An 18,521-nucleotide genomic window follows, 5' to 3' on the forward strand; every position below is an offset into this window, starting at 1 on the left:
TCCTAATGGCAGCGACTCACTCAGTAAACATGTGTTTCCTTCACCAACCTCACACACAGATCCAATAAGATCAGGAAGTGGGCAGAAATGTTATCATTTCAGTCTCAGACAATCTCGTTTCTCTTACAGAGGTTGAATGCACCTTCTGCAGATGGCGGTACCACACAGTGTGCGTGGACTTCCCCTGCACAGAAGGCAACTACAAATGCTGTGAATGCTAAATAAACAGAAACAAATGATCCCTGTTGTCTTTGCTTGATGATTGGTTTGAGTCTTGACAATCCACATTGCTGGCGTTGCATCTTTCAATGCCAGCAATGGCAGGTATCAGTGCTCAAACCTTTTGTGTTTGTTTCCAACAAGTTGCCCACCTCGGGAAACAAAAATGTGTTCTTTTACTTGTCAGATGAACATATGAGACACTTTGACTCTTCAGTGCAGTGTGGAGCCTAACAAAGATCTGTTTTGTGTCCCAGCTGATCAGCAGGAGGAGGAGAGTCTGACGGAGCAGCAGAGGAACATTTTCAGCTACTTGGACTCAGCTCAGCCACTACAGAGGAAACAATGAGCTCAACACAGAAGGTGACAGACAGAGCAGGACCATATGACCAAAGATATTTATCACCATATACATTTGAACATTTGCCATAACGATGTAGCTGACGATAGAATTGACACCAGACAAAATACTTTACAGCTGCACAACTTTATTAAAAACCCATCAATGTATTTTCACTGAAACAAGCAGCTGTTGTTTATGTGCATTAAAGTTATATAAAAATGTAACAGTGCAAATGCAAATTCCTCGCTGACAGTTTAACCAAAAGGCGTTTCCAGTGGAAACTGGCCGACACATCCTGAGCATAACCATGTATAATATCCACTAAACTTCAGAAGAGGTTATACAGTCGTGGCCAAAAGGTTTGAGAATTGCATAAATATTGGAACCTGGAGAAGTTGCTGCTTAAGTTTTTATAATAGCATTTTGCCTGCACTCCAGAATGTTATGAGGAGTGATCAGATGAACTGCATCGTCCTTCTTTGCCATGAAAACGAACTTAATCCCCAAAAAGCCTTACCGCTGCATTTCATTGCTGTCATCAAAGGACCTGCTGAGACCATTTCAGTGATCGTCTTCTTAACTCAGGTGAGAATGTTGGCGAGCACGAGGCTGGAGATCATCATGGCTGTATCCCGATTCAGGTTCTGCAGCTTTAAAGTCCTCAAGGGCCGCGTACTCAAAGACCGCTAAGGCCGAAGTGCGAGGCTCGTAGGCTCGTGAAATGGGACGTCTAGCCTCCGTCGCGCTGCCCAGGTTGCCTAGCAACCATGATACTAACATCTGGAAACGTTTCATACAGCTTTGTTTGACAGAAATGAAGGAGAACATATTTAGTTCATTTGTTTCTACATGAGCTCTGTGTGATTTGATGAGTATCTGAGGCTGAGACCACAGGACTGTGAAACATGATTGTTGGGCTTCATTTCTGTGCTGAACAGTCGTTTAAGATTAGCTGTAAATAACAATTAGCTGATGTTGTTCATGAGACTAAAGTCATCTCACTGTGGTAATGTAAATATAATATGGCCAATATTATAGTTATTATATTAATCACTTCACTCACAGACAAGTATCTATGACAGTGTGTATACAGATGTATCATATATAAGAGACAAATATTGTTCATTTAATATGTTGGTACTAAATGTGGCTCAATGCTTACATATATGTGTAAAAAGCAAATGTAGGAGCTGTGATAACTGTGTCTGATAGAATGAAGAGTAGACTGATATATGAAATATTCCTTTATTGGGTGAGAAAATCAGACCATGTCATAACTGCTTTAAGTCACACAGAATAGATATCAGAGCCTTAAACAGGCTGACTTCTGCTAAATGGGTCAAACTGGGCAGAAAGTCTACAAACACATAACATCCTTATAGAATATGATGTAACACTATAGATCAACTTAGCTCAGAATATATTAAATTCAATTTTATTTATATAGCGCTAAATCACAACAAAAGTCGCCTCAAGGCGCTTCATAGATACAGAGAAAAACCCAACAATCATATGACCCCCTATGAGCAGCACTTTGGCAACAGTGGGAAGGAAAAACTCCCTTTTAACAGGAAGAAACCTCCGGCAGAACCAGGCTCAGGGAGGGGCGGCCATCTGCTGTGACCGGTTGGGGTGAGAGAAGGAAGACAGGATAAAGACATGCTGTGGAAGAGAGACAGAGGTTAATAACAGATATGATTCAATGCAGTGAGGTCTATTAATACATAGTGAGTGAGAAAGGTGACTGGAAAGGAAAAACTCAATGCATCATGGGAATCCCCCGGCAGCCTACGTCTATTGCAGCATAACTAAGGGAGGATTCAGGGTCACCTGGTCCAGCCCTAACTATATGCTTTAGCAAAAAGGAAAGATTTAAGCCTAATCTTAAAAGTAGAGATAGTGTCTGTCTCCTGAATCCAAACTGGAAGCTGGTTCCACAGAAGAGGGGCCTGAAAACTGAAGGCTCTGCCTCCCATTCTACTTTTAAATACTCTAGGAACAACAAGTAGGCCTGCAGAGCGAGAGCGAAGTGCTCTAATAGGGTGATATGGTACTACAAGGTCATTAAGATAAGATGGGGCCTGATTATTTAAGACCTTGTATGTGAGGAGCAGGATTTTGAATTCTGGATTTAACAGGAAGCCAATGATGGGAAGCCAAAACAGGAGAAATATGCTCTCTCTTTCTAGTCCCTGTCAGGACTCTTGCTGCAGCATTTTGGATTAGCTGAAGGCTTTTCAGCGAGTTTTTTGGACATCCTGATAATAATGAATTACAGTCGTCCAGCCTGGAAGTAATAAATGCATGAACTAGTTTTTCAGCGTCACTCTGAGACAGGATATTTCTAACTTTAGAGATGTTGCACAAATGGAAGAAGGCAGTCTTACATATTTGTTTAATATGTGCGTTGAAGGACATGTCCTGGTCAAAAATGACTCCAAGGTTCCTCACAGCGTTACTGGAGGCCAAGGTAATGCCATCCAGAGTAAGAATCTGGTTAGATACCATATTTCTAAGATTTTCAGGGCCGAGTACAATAACCTCAGTTTTATCTGAATTAAGAAGCAGAAAGTTAGCGGCCATCCAGGTCTTTATGTCTTTAAGACATTCTTGCAGTTTAACTCATTGGTGTGTGTCATCTGGCTTCATGGACAGATAGAGCTGGGTGTCATCTGCATAGCAGTGAAAATGTATAATAATAATAATAATAATGGATTGGATTTATATAGCGCTTTTCAAGGCACCCAAAGCGCTTTACAATACCACTATTCATTCACTCTCACATTCATACACTGGTGGAGGCAGCTACAGTTGTAGCCACAGCTGCCCTGGGGCAGTCTGACAGAAGCGAGGCTGCCATATCGCGCCATCGGCCCCTCTGGCCAACACCAGTGGGCAAGTAGGGTAAAGTGTCTTGCCCAAGGACACAACGACCAGGACAGAGAGCCCAGGGATCGAACCGGCGACCTTCCGGTTACAGATGCGATTCCCAACCCCCTGAGCCACGGTCGCCCCATGCTATGTCTTCTAATGATGCTGCCTAAGGGAAGCATGTATAATGTAAACAGAATTGGTCCTAGCACTGAACCCTGTGGAACTCCATAATTAACCTCAGTGTGTGAAGAGGACTCTCCATTTACATGCACAAATTGGAGTCTATTAGATAGATATGATACAAACCACTGCAGCGCAGTACCTGTAATACCTACAGCATGTTCTGATCGCTCTAATAGGATATTATGGTCGACAGTATCGAACGCTGAACTAAGGTCTAGCACATAGGTGTCAAACTCAAAATTTGGCCCGCAGCCTAATTACATTTGGCCCGCGAGGCCATACCAAATTACTATTAGAGCTGGCCCGCCGGTCTTATGCAGCGCATGTACTGCTAATACTACAACTCCCAGAATGCTCTGTTGGCATTTTGGCGCGTCAGTCAGGACAGGACCCATTAACGCCCTCTCCTCTGTTTACTGTAGTCATAGCAACCGCGCGAATACTGCCGCGCTACCTCTCCCAAAATGGCAAAAAGAAAGAACGAAAACAGGAGCTTCCTGGACAGGTGGGAGACAGAATATCTGTTTACCTATGTAAAAGACAGACCTGTTTGTCTTGTATGTGGAGCTCATGTGGCTTTAACCAAGGAGTACAACATTAGACGACACTATGAAACGAAACACCAAGAGAAATACAAGGACCTGGACATGACTCAAAGGCGCCGGAAAGCAGAAGAGATGAAAAGAAGTTTTGTTTCACAACAGACTATGTTCAAAAAAGCCATATCACAAAGTGAGGCTGCTGTAAAGGCTAGTTTTGTTGTGGCAGCAGAGATCGCAAAATCAGCCCGGCCCTTCAGTGAGGGAGAGTTTGTGAAAAGTTGTATGATGAAAGTGTGCCCAGAGAAAAAGCAAGCATTTTCAAATGTTAGCCTGAGCAGAAACACAGTAGCTGATCGCACACGTGAACTTGCCAACAATCTAAATAACCAGCTGATGGAGAAGGGAAACAGTTTCGTTGCATTCTCCCTCGCTATGGATGAGAGCAGCGACACCTCTGATACTGCCCAGCTTTCAGTCTTCATCCGCGGTGTGGACTCAACTCTCTGTGTTACGGAAGAACTTTTAGGATTAAAATCAATGCATGGAACAACCACAGGGAAGGAAATATTTGAAGAGGTTTCCAAATGTCTAACTGAAATGAAGTTGCCATGGGAAAAACTTGTGGGGTTAACGACAGATGGTGCACCAGCGATGTGTGGTCAAAGGAGCGGACTGGTGGGCAGGGTACGGGAGAAGATGCGAGCGGAGAACTGTGCAGGTGAGCTGACTGTTTATCACTGCATCATACATCAAGAATCACTTTGTGGCAAAGCCCTAAAGATGGAACATGTTATGACCGCAGTAACACGAGTAGTTAACTTTATAAGAGCCAAAGGTCTGAATCACCGCCAATTCAAATCTTTTCTTGAGGAGTGTGGTTCGGAATACGGAGACGTGCCGTATCACACGGAGGTGAGGTGGTTAAGCCGAGGAAAAGTACTGAACAGATGTTTCGAGCTACGCGAGGAAATATTTCAGTTTCTGGAAAGCAAAGGGCAAGACACAGCTGAGCTCAGGGAGCAAGAGTTTCTGTGTGAGCTGGCCTTTATGTGTGATATCACGAGCCATCTCGATGCGCTGAACCTGCAGCTTCAGGGACGGGGGCGTATCATCACAGATATGTACACTGCAGTGAGGGCTTTTAAAACGAAATTGTGCTTGTGGCAGAATCAGATGCTACAAGGAAACCTGGGCCATTTTCCCTGCTGCCAAACGATGAACATGCAAATCTCTACTGCTGTGTTCCCATGTGCACAGTTTGCTGAAAAACTCTGTGTACTCAGTACTGAGTTTACCTGGCGGTTTGCCGACTTTGACGCCCAGAAATGTCGATTTGAACTGCTCAGTAATCCTTTTGCAGTTGACGTGGCAAAAGCACCAACAAACCTCCAAATGGAGCTGATTGAACTCCAGTGTAGTGACACGCTGAAATCTAAGTATGTTGCTGTGGGCGCTTCACAATTTCCACATTTCATCCCTGACACAATGCCTGGGCGCCGCACCCACGCTGCTCAGATGCTCTCCATGTTCGGCAGCACTTACCTATGTGAGCAACTATTCTCCTCAATGAAGATGGCCAAAACATCTCACAGGAGACGTCTGACCGATGAACACCTTCACTCGATCCTGAGGATTTCCTCAGCACAGAGCCTGAGCCCAGACATTGAGGAACTAGCATCCAAGAAGAGATGCCAGGTGTCTGGCTTGGACGCATCAGAGTAGATCAGTGTGTAGCAAACTGAGCTATAATTACCATTTTCTTTGTGCAATTTGTCTTGCTACTCCCAGACATGGGCTTGAATGGTTTCACGTTTAATGATATTTTTATTAGTTAAGTGGTTTATTATTGTTATTTTATTTTTACATTTATTATTAGCCTGGGGAAAAAGTTTACTGCTAAAATTTAAATCAGAAGGCTGCAAATACAATTTTTATTTAAGAAATGCATTCCAGTGATATGTTATTTAATTGGAATTTCAATTTTGCATGTGTGCAATATTAAGTTATATATGTTTATATAAGTTATATATCGTTCAGTATTAAGCGTTTCTTATTCCATATTCAGTTTTTCAGCAAAACTTATTTGAGTCTGTAAGAAAAGGTTCCTTGTTATATTTGGAGGAAGATTTTTTTCAATAAATATTAACGTTGGCCCGCGACTTTGTTCCAGTTTTGAATTTTGGCCCACTGTGTATTTGAGTTTGACACCCCTGGTCTAGCAGGACAAGCACAGAGATGAGTCCACTGTCAGAGGCCATAAGAAGATCATTTGTAACCTTCACTAAAGCTGTTTCTGTGCTGTGCTGAGCTCTGAAACCTGACTGAAACTCTTCAAATAAACCATTCCTCTGCAGATGATCTGTTAGCTGTTTGACAACTACTCTTTCAAGGATGTTTGATATTAGAGCTGGGCGATATATCGAGTTTTTAAAAAATATCGATATATTTTTATACGAGATATAAGATGTGACAATATCCTTTATATCGATATAGTCTATGTTACATTATAATTATACCTGTGGAGCCGCAAGTTTGCCTCTCTTTCGTCCACTTTCGTCTTCACAACGTTACTCGGCCTCGCCTCTCCTTCACTGAACACAACTCCCCCTCCTCCCCCATTGCTTCACCTGCAGGAAGCGACAAGATGGACACGGCAAATCTCCATTAACGAGTTACTGCGCATCGACCCGTGTGTGGGGCTGGACGGCGTCAACGTGTTAGCTAGCTAACCACGCTAACGAGCTAACCACGCTAACGCCATGCAGCCCAGAGGTGCTGCACGGACTAAAATCCTTTCATTTTCTCAAAAGTTGACAGCGGGCCTTATATATGAATTCTGGTTGTGCTTGATGGCCACGAACCGATTTTATGTGGTACACAGAGCTCAGCAATCTGTCAAAAAATGTTTTAGTACGACTTTGGTAAGCTACGGAGCTGCACCGCTTGATGGATTGTCAGAACATTACAGCTGAGCCTCGCGGAGTGATACGTACTGTGCTTCAACACAATATTACAATATTACCCTACTGTGTATAAGGACCATAAATGGCACCTGTTAAGAGACGTGGTTGCGAAGCGGATTTCAAACTCCAGGCTGTCAGTCACGCAGTACAAGTTGGGAACTGAGCAGCTGTGAAATCTGTCTTTGTTATTGTGCTCAGCGTCTTTTAGTTTACATTTTGACTGCACATTTGTGAGCTTTTTGATATGCACAAAAACAACATTGTTTTCTTTTATTTATGGAGCATTATTATTTAATAAATGCTCATAATTTATTTTTGAGTAAATTTTATGTACATCTGCTCTATTTATAAATATATATCTTATATCGCCAACAAGCTAAAAAATATCGAGATATGAATTTTGGGTCATATCGCCCAGCCCTATTTGATATGAAAGGAAGGTTGGAGATTGGCCTATAATTAGCTAAGACTGCTGGGTCTAGAGATGCTTTTTGAGTAAAGGTTTAACTACAGTCAGCTTGAAGGCCTGTGGTACATAGCCGATCATTAGAGATAGGTTGATCATATTTAAGATCAAAGAATTAATTAATGGCAGGCCTTCTTTGAGCAGTTTTGTAGGAATGGGGTCTAAAAGACACGTTGATGGTTTGGAGGAAGTAATTATTGAAGTTAACTCAGAAAGATCAATTGGAGAAAAAGAGTCTAACTTAACATCAATGGTACTAAGAGTAGCTGTAGATAATATTACATCTGTGGGATGATTATTGGTAATTTTTTCTCTAATGATAAAAATGTTATTTGTGAAGAAGTTCATGAAGTCATTACTAGTTAACATTAAAGGGATGGTTGGCTCAAAAGAGCTCTGACTTTTTGTCAGCCTGGCTACAGAGCTGAAGAGAAACCTGGGGTTGTTCTTATTTTCTTCAATCAGTGATGAATAGTAAGATGTTCTGGCTTTGCGGAGGGCTTTCTTATAAAGCAGCAAACTATTTCTCCAGGCTAAATGATGATCCTCTAAATCTGTGACACGCCATTTCCTCTCCAGATTACGAGTCATCTGCTTTAGGGTACGTGTTTGAGAATTATACCACAGAGTCAGGTACTTCTGATTAGAGACCTTAGTTTTCACAGGAGCTACAGTATCCAGAGTCGTACGTAGTGAGGAGGTGAAATTATTAACAAGATAATCGATCTCTGTTGGGGTAGCGTTCAGATAGCTGCTCTGCTCTGTGTTGGTACAGGGCATTGAAGATGATAACAGTGGGTGGATTATATTCTTAAACTTAGTTACAGCGCTTTCAGAAAGACATCTACTTTGAAAAAGTCTACTCTTCACCGCTGTGTAATCAATAATTGTAAATGTAAATGTTATCAGGAAATGATCAGACAGGAGAGGGTTTTCAGGAAACACTGTTAAATGTTCAGGTTCGATGCCATATGTTAAAACAAGATCTAGAGTGTGATTAAAGTGGTGGGTGGGTTCTTTTACATTTTGAGAGAAACCAATTGAGTCTAATAACAGATTAAATGCCATGTTGAGGCTGTCATTTTTAGCATCTACATGGAAGTTAAATCAATTTGTTGATCAATTATTAAGTCATGTACTAACAGAGACTTGGAGGAGAGAGACCTAATGTTTAATAATCCACATTTCACTGTTTTACTCTTTGGTTCAGATGTGGATACTGTATTGTTCTTTCTTTGTGATTGTTTATGTTTAAGTTGTTTGTTGCTGGTTTTTAGTTTGTTTTTTGTCTGTTTGGAAGCTGACACAGTCTCTATGGAGATGGATTTTTGGGGGGGTAGCAGGAGGAGAGAAGCTGCAGAGAGGCGTGTAAGACTGCAACTCTGCTTCCTGGTCCCAACTCTGGATAGTCATATTTTGGGGGGTTTAATAAATTTGTCCATATTTCTAGAAATAAGAGCTGCTCCATCCAAAGTGGGATGGATGCCGTCTCTCCTAACAAGACCAGGTTTCCTCCAGAAGGTTTGCCAATTATCTATGAAGCCCACATCGTTTCTGGGACACCACTCAGACAGCCAGCAATTTAAGGAGAACATGCGGCTAAACATGTCACTCCTGGTCTGATTGGGGAGGGGACCAGAGAAAACTACAGAGTCCGACATTGTTTTGGCAAAGTTGCACACCGATTCAATATTGATTTTAGTGACCTCCGATTGGCGTAACCGGGTGTCATTACTGCCGACGTGAATTATGATTTTACTGAAATATATATAAAGCATATAAACAGTTACAGCAATATGATGCAACAAACACAGCAGCTACTGATCCAAAATACTCAAAGCTTCATAGAACTGAAACCAACATTTATTTTTAGCTCCATTTTGCTGCTGATACAGACTTTAGGTTTCTGAACATTAAACTTGTTGCTGCCTTTCATAGTGTGTAACTTGAAGGCCCTGAGTACTTTCTCCCACACTGAAAACACTGGGATGATCACATTATTTGAACATTACCTAATAAGACTGATTCAGCACAGACAGTTATGTTAAACTTTCCTAGCAGTCCTTCACAAACAGGGAACAGTCTGTCTATTCCCTCCATCTGTCAGCAGCTGCTTGCTCTTCCTCCTCCTCTTCCTCACACACTGCTGAGTTTGTCCTGGTGGATCATCAGGGCTGCAAAGCCTCACAGATGATGTGCAGCAGTGGCTCCCTCAGTCTGTCCTCACTCTGGACACTTGCAGTCGTCACACATGGAAATCAAATGTGTGATAAGCTGCAGGATTCAAACACAAGTGTAACTTATAAACACATGTTCATACTTTTATTCCACAATCAGAGAGAAAGAAACAGAGAGAGAGTGCAGGACAGACAGACAGGTGACAGTCTCAGGTGTACACACTGCTACACAACAGCAGCAGAGAAGCAGGATTTAGTGTTTGTGTTATTACGAGTGTAAACAAGAAGAGTTCCAGATGGTGCAGTGGACACATGTGTGACTGCTGTGATTAAAGCATCTTTCTTTCAGCTTAACGAGTGAACCGTCAGCTCGTTCAAACACACGTTAAAGTGCGTTTGGCTCGACACCACCGAACAGAGGCAGCAATATAACACAGCTAACATTAACAGTGCAGTGAATCCTGCTTGTGCCGTGATGTTCAGGACTGCAAACCGAGCAGCATCACTGACTTTCAGCTTGTTGTGTTTGTGGATATATGACTGACTTTAATTATCCACAAAATCATCACATTCTCTGTCAGATTAAGGTCGACTATTGAACGGCGTATATTTTAAAGGCTTTAAAACCAAGTTAACGCTGAAAGTACAAACATCACTAATGTCACATAACTCTGCCGACAAGGCATAGCTATGGCTATGAAATGCTCTTTGTGTATCACTTCTTCATTATGAAAGATGTCATTAATGCACTAGTAATGTCTCATCTGGAGTATTGTTCAATCATTTGGTCAGCAGCTAATAAGACAGATCTTAACAGACTTCAGTTAGTCCAGAATAAGGCGTCCAGATTAGTGTGAAGATGTTCATACTATACTAATATTGATAAAATGCATAATAACCTTTCTTGGCTTCCTGTACAGGCTAAAATATTCTATGGCTTACTTGTAGTTCTAAAGAAAGCAATTCTGTTAAACACACCACATTTATTCTGCTCAGCTGCAGTATCCAGATGAAATACATCATCATATTACACAGTTTTCAACAAGCTGCAATTTAGTAAATGCTCGAGTTAAAAGTAACGTTTTGTAAAACTGTTACATTTAGAGCAACTTTTAAGTGGAATAAGTTGCCTTAAAAAATTAGAGAATTATTCAAAACTTCAATGAACACTTAAAAGCCGATTTACAGAGCTTTTAGTTGTTGTAAATATTGTAAGACATGATTTGTTTTTGAAATTTGTGTAATGTGCCTCAATGTTATTGATATTATTATTATTGATTGCTTATATTTGAACAATTGTGAAACCTCACTGTGGATGTAAGAGTGAAATTATGTGGATATCTTGAATCCACTTTATTGTGTAATATTTTATGTGAGTATTTGACGGAAGACGAGCAACATCTGTTGTGGAAGCTAACGGGGTTCCTTTAGAATAAACAAACATAGGATTTATTATCACTGAATAATTCTGTATAAATCTATACAAATTATAGAAATATGTAATAGGAAACAACAAAATAATCTAAATTATAAAATAATGTGTGTGTGTGTGTGTGTGTGTGTGTGTGTGTGTGTGTGTGTGTGTGTGTGTGTGTGTGTGTGTGTGTGTGTGTGTGTATACAATCAGGAGGGATGGGCATGATTTTAGTGTTTGAACAGTCATGAATTATCTTTAACAGCAGGTTGGATGTAATGTGTTAGAACTACCAGCAGGTGGGGATAAGAGACCTTTAAGGTGTTTGGTGCCACGCTCCACCTTCAGGTTTAAAACTAGTGTTAATGGAGTTTGAAGGTTGAGTTTGTTCCACGACTGCATTTCACTCACTGCCTCTGTTTGTATCTCTGTCACTGCAGGACCAACATGGAGCCAGAAGTCAGCGCTCTCAGGAGGCCGACAAACCTCACAGAGGAAAGGGAGAGAAAAAACACACCTGTGACGAGTGTGGGAAGGGTTTTACTGTGAGGGCTAAACTAAAACAGCATCAGGTCATCCACACTGGAGAGAGACCGTTCAGCTGTGACGAGTGTGGAAAGTCTTTTTCCTTGAAGGGTTCCCTAAAACAACACCAACTCATCCACAGTGGAGTTAAAGCGTACAGCTGTGATCAGTGTGGCAGAGCTTTTACTCACAGTAGCCACTTACAGAGGCATCTAGTTACCCACTCTGGAATTAAGGCATACAGCTGTGACATCTGTGGAAAAACTTTCAGCCAGAGAGGGCACCGAAATACACACCTACGCATTCACACCAGACATGATGTGTACTGCTGTGAACAGTGTGGCAAATACTTTACAACAGACGCACACTTACAACGACACGTTTACCCACACTGAGGAGAGACCTTATGAATGTGACCTGTGTGAGAAGACTTTTAAATCTCCACATCACCTGAGACGACACCAACAGATCCACACCAGAAAGAGACTCTACAAGTGCAGCTACTGTGAGGTATGTATTTATATTGTTATCTTGTCATTTTAGCCTGACTGTTTGGAACAACTCTGCTCATTAAACTGTGTTAGCATGTTAGCAATTCTACTGCATGGAAAAGCAGCTCTGAGTGATTATTCAGATTTTCCTTTCAGTTATGATTTTAGTATTACTGTAGTATTATGGTGGTAGTATTGTAGTTATTGCAGCCCAGTAAACTGAGTGTGTTAACTGAAACAGTCAAATGTAGTTGGACGTCTGCAGAGATGCTCTTTATTTCAGGCGACGTTCAGGATACAAATGTTGAAGGACTGACTTACACTGTCTTTGTGTCTTTGTTTAGAAGCAGAGCGACACAGATGGATCCAGTTCTCAACCCTGTCATCACTGTGGTGGTGGGAAAGACTTTCATTGTGACCTCTGTGGAAAAACTTTCAGTTGGCAAGCTGCCCTTAAAACACATCAACGTAGACACACTGGAGACAAACTGAAATACTGCAAAGAATGTGGGAGAAGCTTCACCACACCAAGTGAGTTAAAACGACATGAACTGATTCACAGTGGGGTTAAAAAGCACCTCTGTGATCAGTGTGGGTCATCCTTCACCACTGAAGGTCAGCTTAAATCACACAAACGAGTCCACACAGGAGAGAAACCACACAAGTGCAGACACTGTGAGAGAAGCTTCTCACGGTCACATAGTCGTAACCTTCATGAACGTGCACACACGGAAGGAAACTACAGCTGTGACCAGTGTGACAAGAGCTTCAGGAATCTCAGTTCATACTCTGCACACAAACGATCCCACGTTACTAATAAACTGTTTCACTGTTACCAATGTGCCCAAACATTCACCTCATTGTCTGCTCTGTGCAAACATCAGCGCGATCACTCAGGGCTGAAATCACTCCCATCACTGGATCACAGTGAATCTGAAGACACAGAAAAATCCTCTGGTTTCTGTGTCAGACTCAAAAAGCTTGAGATCAGGCTCCACAGAGTTCAGATAGAATCTCCTGTAAAAATCTGATGAGGCAGCTGTGAATCAAACTCTTCCCCTAGTTCCATTTTAAGCTTTCAAAACTGTCCTACTGTAGAGTTCATGTCAAGTGGTTAGATTTCTTTTCATCAGTTGGTTGAAAACTGTTTCCTATTATAAAGTTTTTGTTTTAATGTATTTTGATGCACATAAATGTTTTCTTGTTCAGGTTCTTTATGTTATTGAATCTTGCAAATGTTAAATCAAAAATTCAAATGTTAAATATCTTCACTGATGGTTTAAATAAACTGTCCTTTCAGCTTTAGCTCCTAATTTATTCATTATTTATGGATGTAGCACAGCAGCCGTCTCTTGATTAACACATGGAGGGCTCGGGATCTGATGGTGTCGTCTCCCTAATTTGCCCACTCAGTAAATCTCACTCATGGCCAAGAAATTGAAATAAACCTTGTTTCCCTGCTGGATAGTGATCCACTGTAACTCTGCTCCTCCTTCCTGTTTAGGATTTCTGTGGCTGAAGTAAAATTCCCTCCATCCATCACTTATCCCAGCTAACCCAAAGTGAAATAAAGTTTTGCTGGTCTTAAAAAAGCATTACAATAATGGGCATTACCAATGCAAACTGAATGATACAGAAGATGAAAGAAGAGACTTTGATCAGTTAATAAAGCTCATGATCTGGATTCATTGTGGCTGCTACACAGATACTTCTGGGTCACTTCTCTCAGTTAGGAACCTTCCTCACCAAACTGACTGTTGGACCACACCCCTGGTTTCATGAGAAATTGTTTCAGCCATGATTTCTCTTCCTGTATTTCAGAGTAAAGACTGAAGTGACAAATGGAAGCATGTTTAAAAAACACAATGTGAGAGAGACGTTGAGGTCCTTAGAAGTTACCCTGGGTTTTTCTGTCACCCTGCTAGATGTTACACACCTTGTTATTGGACTGGTTTCTACTGCTGGACTACTCCTGCGGAGAGTAACAATACTCTTACTAATTAGCTCCCTTTCACACCTTTGGGGATATTTATTTTTGTGTTTGCAGCGCTGTGAGCCAGAACAGCGAGAGAAAAATCTGCAACAGCGACGAGCCGAATGCTTACGTGAATCGCAGCAGCTGCACATGTGCTACGCTGAATTAGAGGATATCTTTGCTCTGGATTTCTATTTCTACTTTTTCATTTCTATATGATTCTTCTTGCATCTAAACAAAGATGATTCAATTTGCTAAATGTTGATGGCTCTTCGTGCTCAGGTGTAAATGAGACGTAATATTTGCTCTTGGTTTGGTTCTCCTGTACAGAACCTTGCAGTACAACAGAAACCTAAAAACATTATTTGTAGTTGTTATTCTTAGTTGTTCTGCTGCCTAAATACCACAGGGTCTGATTATGAAGTTATTGAGCTGCACATACTTTACGACCTGCTTAAGTTCGAGGTCACAGCGTCTGTAGAGCAGCTGGAACATAATGAAGTCTACAAGGTTAAAGTTTTCTGTTGGGTCTGTGTTTCCACAAGCCCCGCTAATTCTAGAGACTTATTCATCATGAAGAAAACAAGACAGTCGATCGATCGATTACTTGCGCAAGGGAGGCCTCTCATCTGTGTCTAGCATGACAATGACCCCAATGATGGCCTCCTCTCGCTGCCTTTTATTGACAAACATCAAACAATAGTTTTCAAAACACCTCCCCTTGAAACCCCCTTTGGTTACAAAGACAAGTCACTGTATGTAAATGTATACCGTATTTTCACGACCATAAGGCGCACTTAAAAGTCTTAGATTTTCTTCAAAAAGTACGGCGCGCCCTATAACGCAGTGCGCCCTGTGTGTTGTAATGAGGACGTAGTAGAGAACACCATGAGAACGCTAAAGAGTGAAGTGTGCGCGTTGACTTTATGGCACATACCTGTATAAAAGAACAGGTATGCAGGACATCGTTGTTTTAACAACCCTGAAAATGGCAAAGAGACACGCTTACGAAGCACAGTTTAAACTGAAGGCCATCAGCTACGCGGATGAACATGGAAATCGAGCAGCAGCGAGAGAATTTAAGATTAACGAATTGATGGTTCCCAAATGGAGGAAGCTAGAAAACAAGCTCCGGCAGGTCAAGAAAACGCAGCTGAGTTTCCGCGGACATAAGGCGAGGTGGCTCGAGTTGGAGGAAAGACTCGAGCGGTGGATCATCGAGCAAAGAACGAGCGGGAGAAGCGTTTCGACGGTCACCATTCGGCTAAAAGCAGTTTCACTAGCTGAAGAGATGAACATTGAACATTTCCAAGGAGGCCCGTCTTGGTGCTTTCGTTTTATGAAACGGTGCCATTTTTCCATCCGGACCAGGACTACGGTAGCGCAGCAACTTCCAGCGGATTATAAGGAAAAGCTGGCCATCTTCCGCTCCTACTGCAGCAAACACATCGCCGACAAACACATCCAGGCCAGCCACATCACAAACATGGACGAGGTCCCGCTCACTTTTGACATCCCAGTGAGTCACACTGTGGAGAAGAAGGGGACCAGCACGGTAGCGATACGCACAACGGGGTATGAAAAGTCTTCTTTTACTGTTGTGCTTGGCTGCCATGCTAATGGACAGAAACTGCCGCCTATGGTGATTTTTAAGCGAAAGACTTTGCCTAAAGAGAAGTTTCCAGCAGGAATCATCATTAAGGCAAATGAAAAGGGCTGGATGGATGAGGAAATGATGAAAGACTGGCTGAGGGAGGTGTATGTAAGGAGACCAGGTGGTTTTTTCCATGCATCACCATCGCTCTTAACACTAGGAGTCCCAGGCTTCTACCTTTCTACCTTTAAAACCCGGAGAGCAGCCAAATGGCTTTTAGCTAAGCTTTAGCTTCAGCCAAGTGGAAGCTAAATTGGCTAGTCATTCATATGTATATTAGGTTGTTACCTGGGAATTCTGGAGGGAGGGGAGTGGGGGTGTGTGAATGAGGGGGTGCTGGAGCTGCTAAAAGCTGTGAACTTGCTTTTGTGTTTCATCTTGATGCATTCTCAATCATCCAGGGAAATAAATCTCCAAAAGTCACCAACTTGGAGTGTTTCAGTTTGCCGTCTTAGGGAGAAATCAACACACATGGGTGTAGGTCCTTTGTTGCTGAGATTTATTGATAAAAACAGTACAAAAAACCAACCATTTGTACACATTTTTACAAATAATAATAAAAAGTGAGTGAGTACATTTCAACATTTTCAGCAATCACTCACAATCCTGGCACTGCCATGGTATCTGTAGTCTGCATTTACCACATGTGTATCTGTAGCAGTGAACACATCGCACAGTGGCATGATTGTTCTTGCATTTGTGTTTGACCTGACACGTGGCTCTTTTTCCAGGGCTAGGTGTGGAGGGTTGTGTCCAAAGCAACTGTTCTTTTCTTGCCTTCTTCTCAGCTACATGAGAGTGAGCCAACTCTCTTGCAAGCTCCACCAGGAAGTCCACCCGTCTTTCCTTCATCCCGGTGCATGCTTGATACAGCACATGTGCATTCAGTGCTGCCATGTCAATCATGTTATAAAACACGGCAACTGGCCAGCGCCGTGTTCCTCTGCGGACAGTGTACTCCCGAACCATCTGGTCCATCACATCCACGCCACACTTTGTTTTGTTGTAAAGGGTGACAGTGTTTGGCTTCCTTTTGGTAGTGTTATCAGTCTGAACCACGCTGTGCATGCTGCTAAGAATATAGACTGTCTTCTTCCGTTTGGCCGCATACGCCGTCAGCGTGGCAGCAGAGGTTAACAACCTAACAACCTAATCGTACCCCTGACACTAAAACACCATGTTTAGTCTCCAAAACGCCTTCAAACTCTTGGCGACGCTCATTTTGTCCACAAGTGGAGTCACGTTCCAGTTTCTGTAAACATGGTGCAAACACACACACGACCCTGAGCTGAAAAGATGGATGGATGTGTAAAATCCATATTGCTGCTGTTCACAGCAGGACTTTGTTTAGCTTCTGTTCCAGTATTCCTGAACTGGCTTCTCCAAACCGGCAGCCTGCTGTTACGATCAGCTGTGGGAAATCTACAAACTCATTACAAAATATCAGAACTAAGACTTTTATTTTGACGGGTGGCGTCTCAGCTTCAGTGTGTTGATGGGCACAGCCATGGTTACCACAGCTGGAGTTGGTGTACGGCGAGCTGTGAGAGGACAGAGATGGAGAACGCACATTTAACTCTTTAACAGGAGATACGTTACGACTAACAGACGACGACTGAAAGCCTGGAGATCCTCTGACGTGTGCATGGCTGATGTGAAGTATGATTAGTCCTACATGACATCAACAGCAGAGGCAATGAAAGCTTTGTTGTTAACAGGTTGTAGGTAAAGTCAAATGTCTACTTCTACACTTGTGTTGGGTAAAGTTCTTCTCACTGCAGCAGATTTATATCTGTGCTTTCACAGGGCGTGATGTGGAGCTCAGCGCTGAGGTGCAGGTCTCCTTGGAGACGGCATCCTGGCTGAAATATTATCATGCTTCCAAAACATTTCAGCTTTTATTTTGAAAGAAACAAGACTTGAAAACGAATCCCCTTCTTCCTCTTTGTCTTTGTTCTTCAGAGGAGTGTCACCTGGACAAACTCAGGGCTGTTCTAGAGCCTTTGTTATTATTTGACTCCATAGAAATAAAACTGAATGGAATCAAACAAAAACTCCCAAACAGCTAAAACACTTTGCTTTATTCTCTTTTTTAACAAATACGTTGAAGTCCATCCACAACAACACAGCTGAGATCTCCTTTGTAATCAAGTGTTTACATCCTTTGTACAGATCTGCATACAAAACAATCATTTACGTCCCACAGAAGTCTAGTTACACGTAACTATACAAGAACTGGTAAATGACAGAAACATAAGACACATGATCACAGGTGATAACAAAAAGAGAAAGAATTCATGTGTTAGTGATGTTTTTCAGCCCTGATGGCTCATGTTGGAGAAACAAGCTGAGGTACGTGGAAAGTTCACAAACACAAGTGGGCGTGAGCGCACACACAGAGAGAAACACAACTGAAGCATCTGTTTGCTGTTTCTGCTTTCATCATCTCTGCTGCTGTGTCAGGCTGGGGTCTCTCAGTGACGTGGTTGAGGTGAAGTATGACGAGTATCCCTGATTCAGTCCATCGAGACAAAGGGCAAAGAAAGCTGTTGTTAACAAACTCTATGGTGATGTGGCATTTAGCTCTGACTCTACGCTCTGCTGAATCCTTTGAACCTGCTGATCAGTAAAGCTCTACGTGCTGCAGCAGATTGAGCTCATCTGTGTTCACAGGTGTGGACCTCAGCGCTGAGGT

General features: G+C 42.2%; 1 long non-coding RNA gene across 1 annotated transcript; it reads left to right on the top strand.

Moving 5' to 3' along the window:
- Positions 1-173: 173 nt before the first annotated feature.
- LOC308399371 lies at positions 174-13,802 on the top strand. The gene is made up of 3 exons (XR_013972145.1): positions 174-582; positions 11,622-12,216; positions 12,542-13,802. It is a non-coding gene; the product is annotated as an uncharacterized lncRNA (long non-coding RNA).
- Positions 13,803-18,521: the final 4,719 nt, after the last annotated feature.

This window comes from Rhamphochromis sp. 'chilingali' (genome assembly GCF_963969265.1).
Source record: "Rhamphochromis sp. 'chilingali' genome assembly, chromosome: 1".
Lineage (NCBI taxonomy): Eukaryota > Metazoa > Chordata > Actinopteri > Cichliformes > Cichlidae > Rhamphochromis > Rhamphochromis sp. 'chilingali'.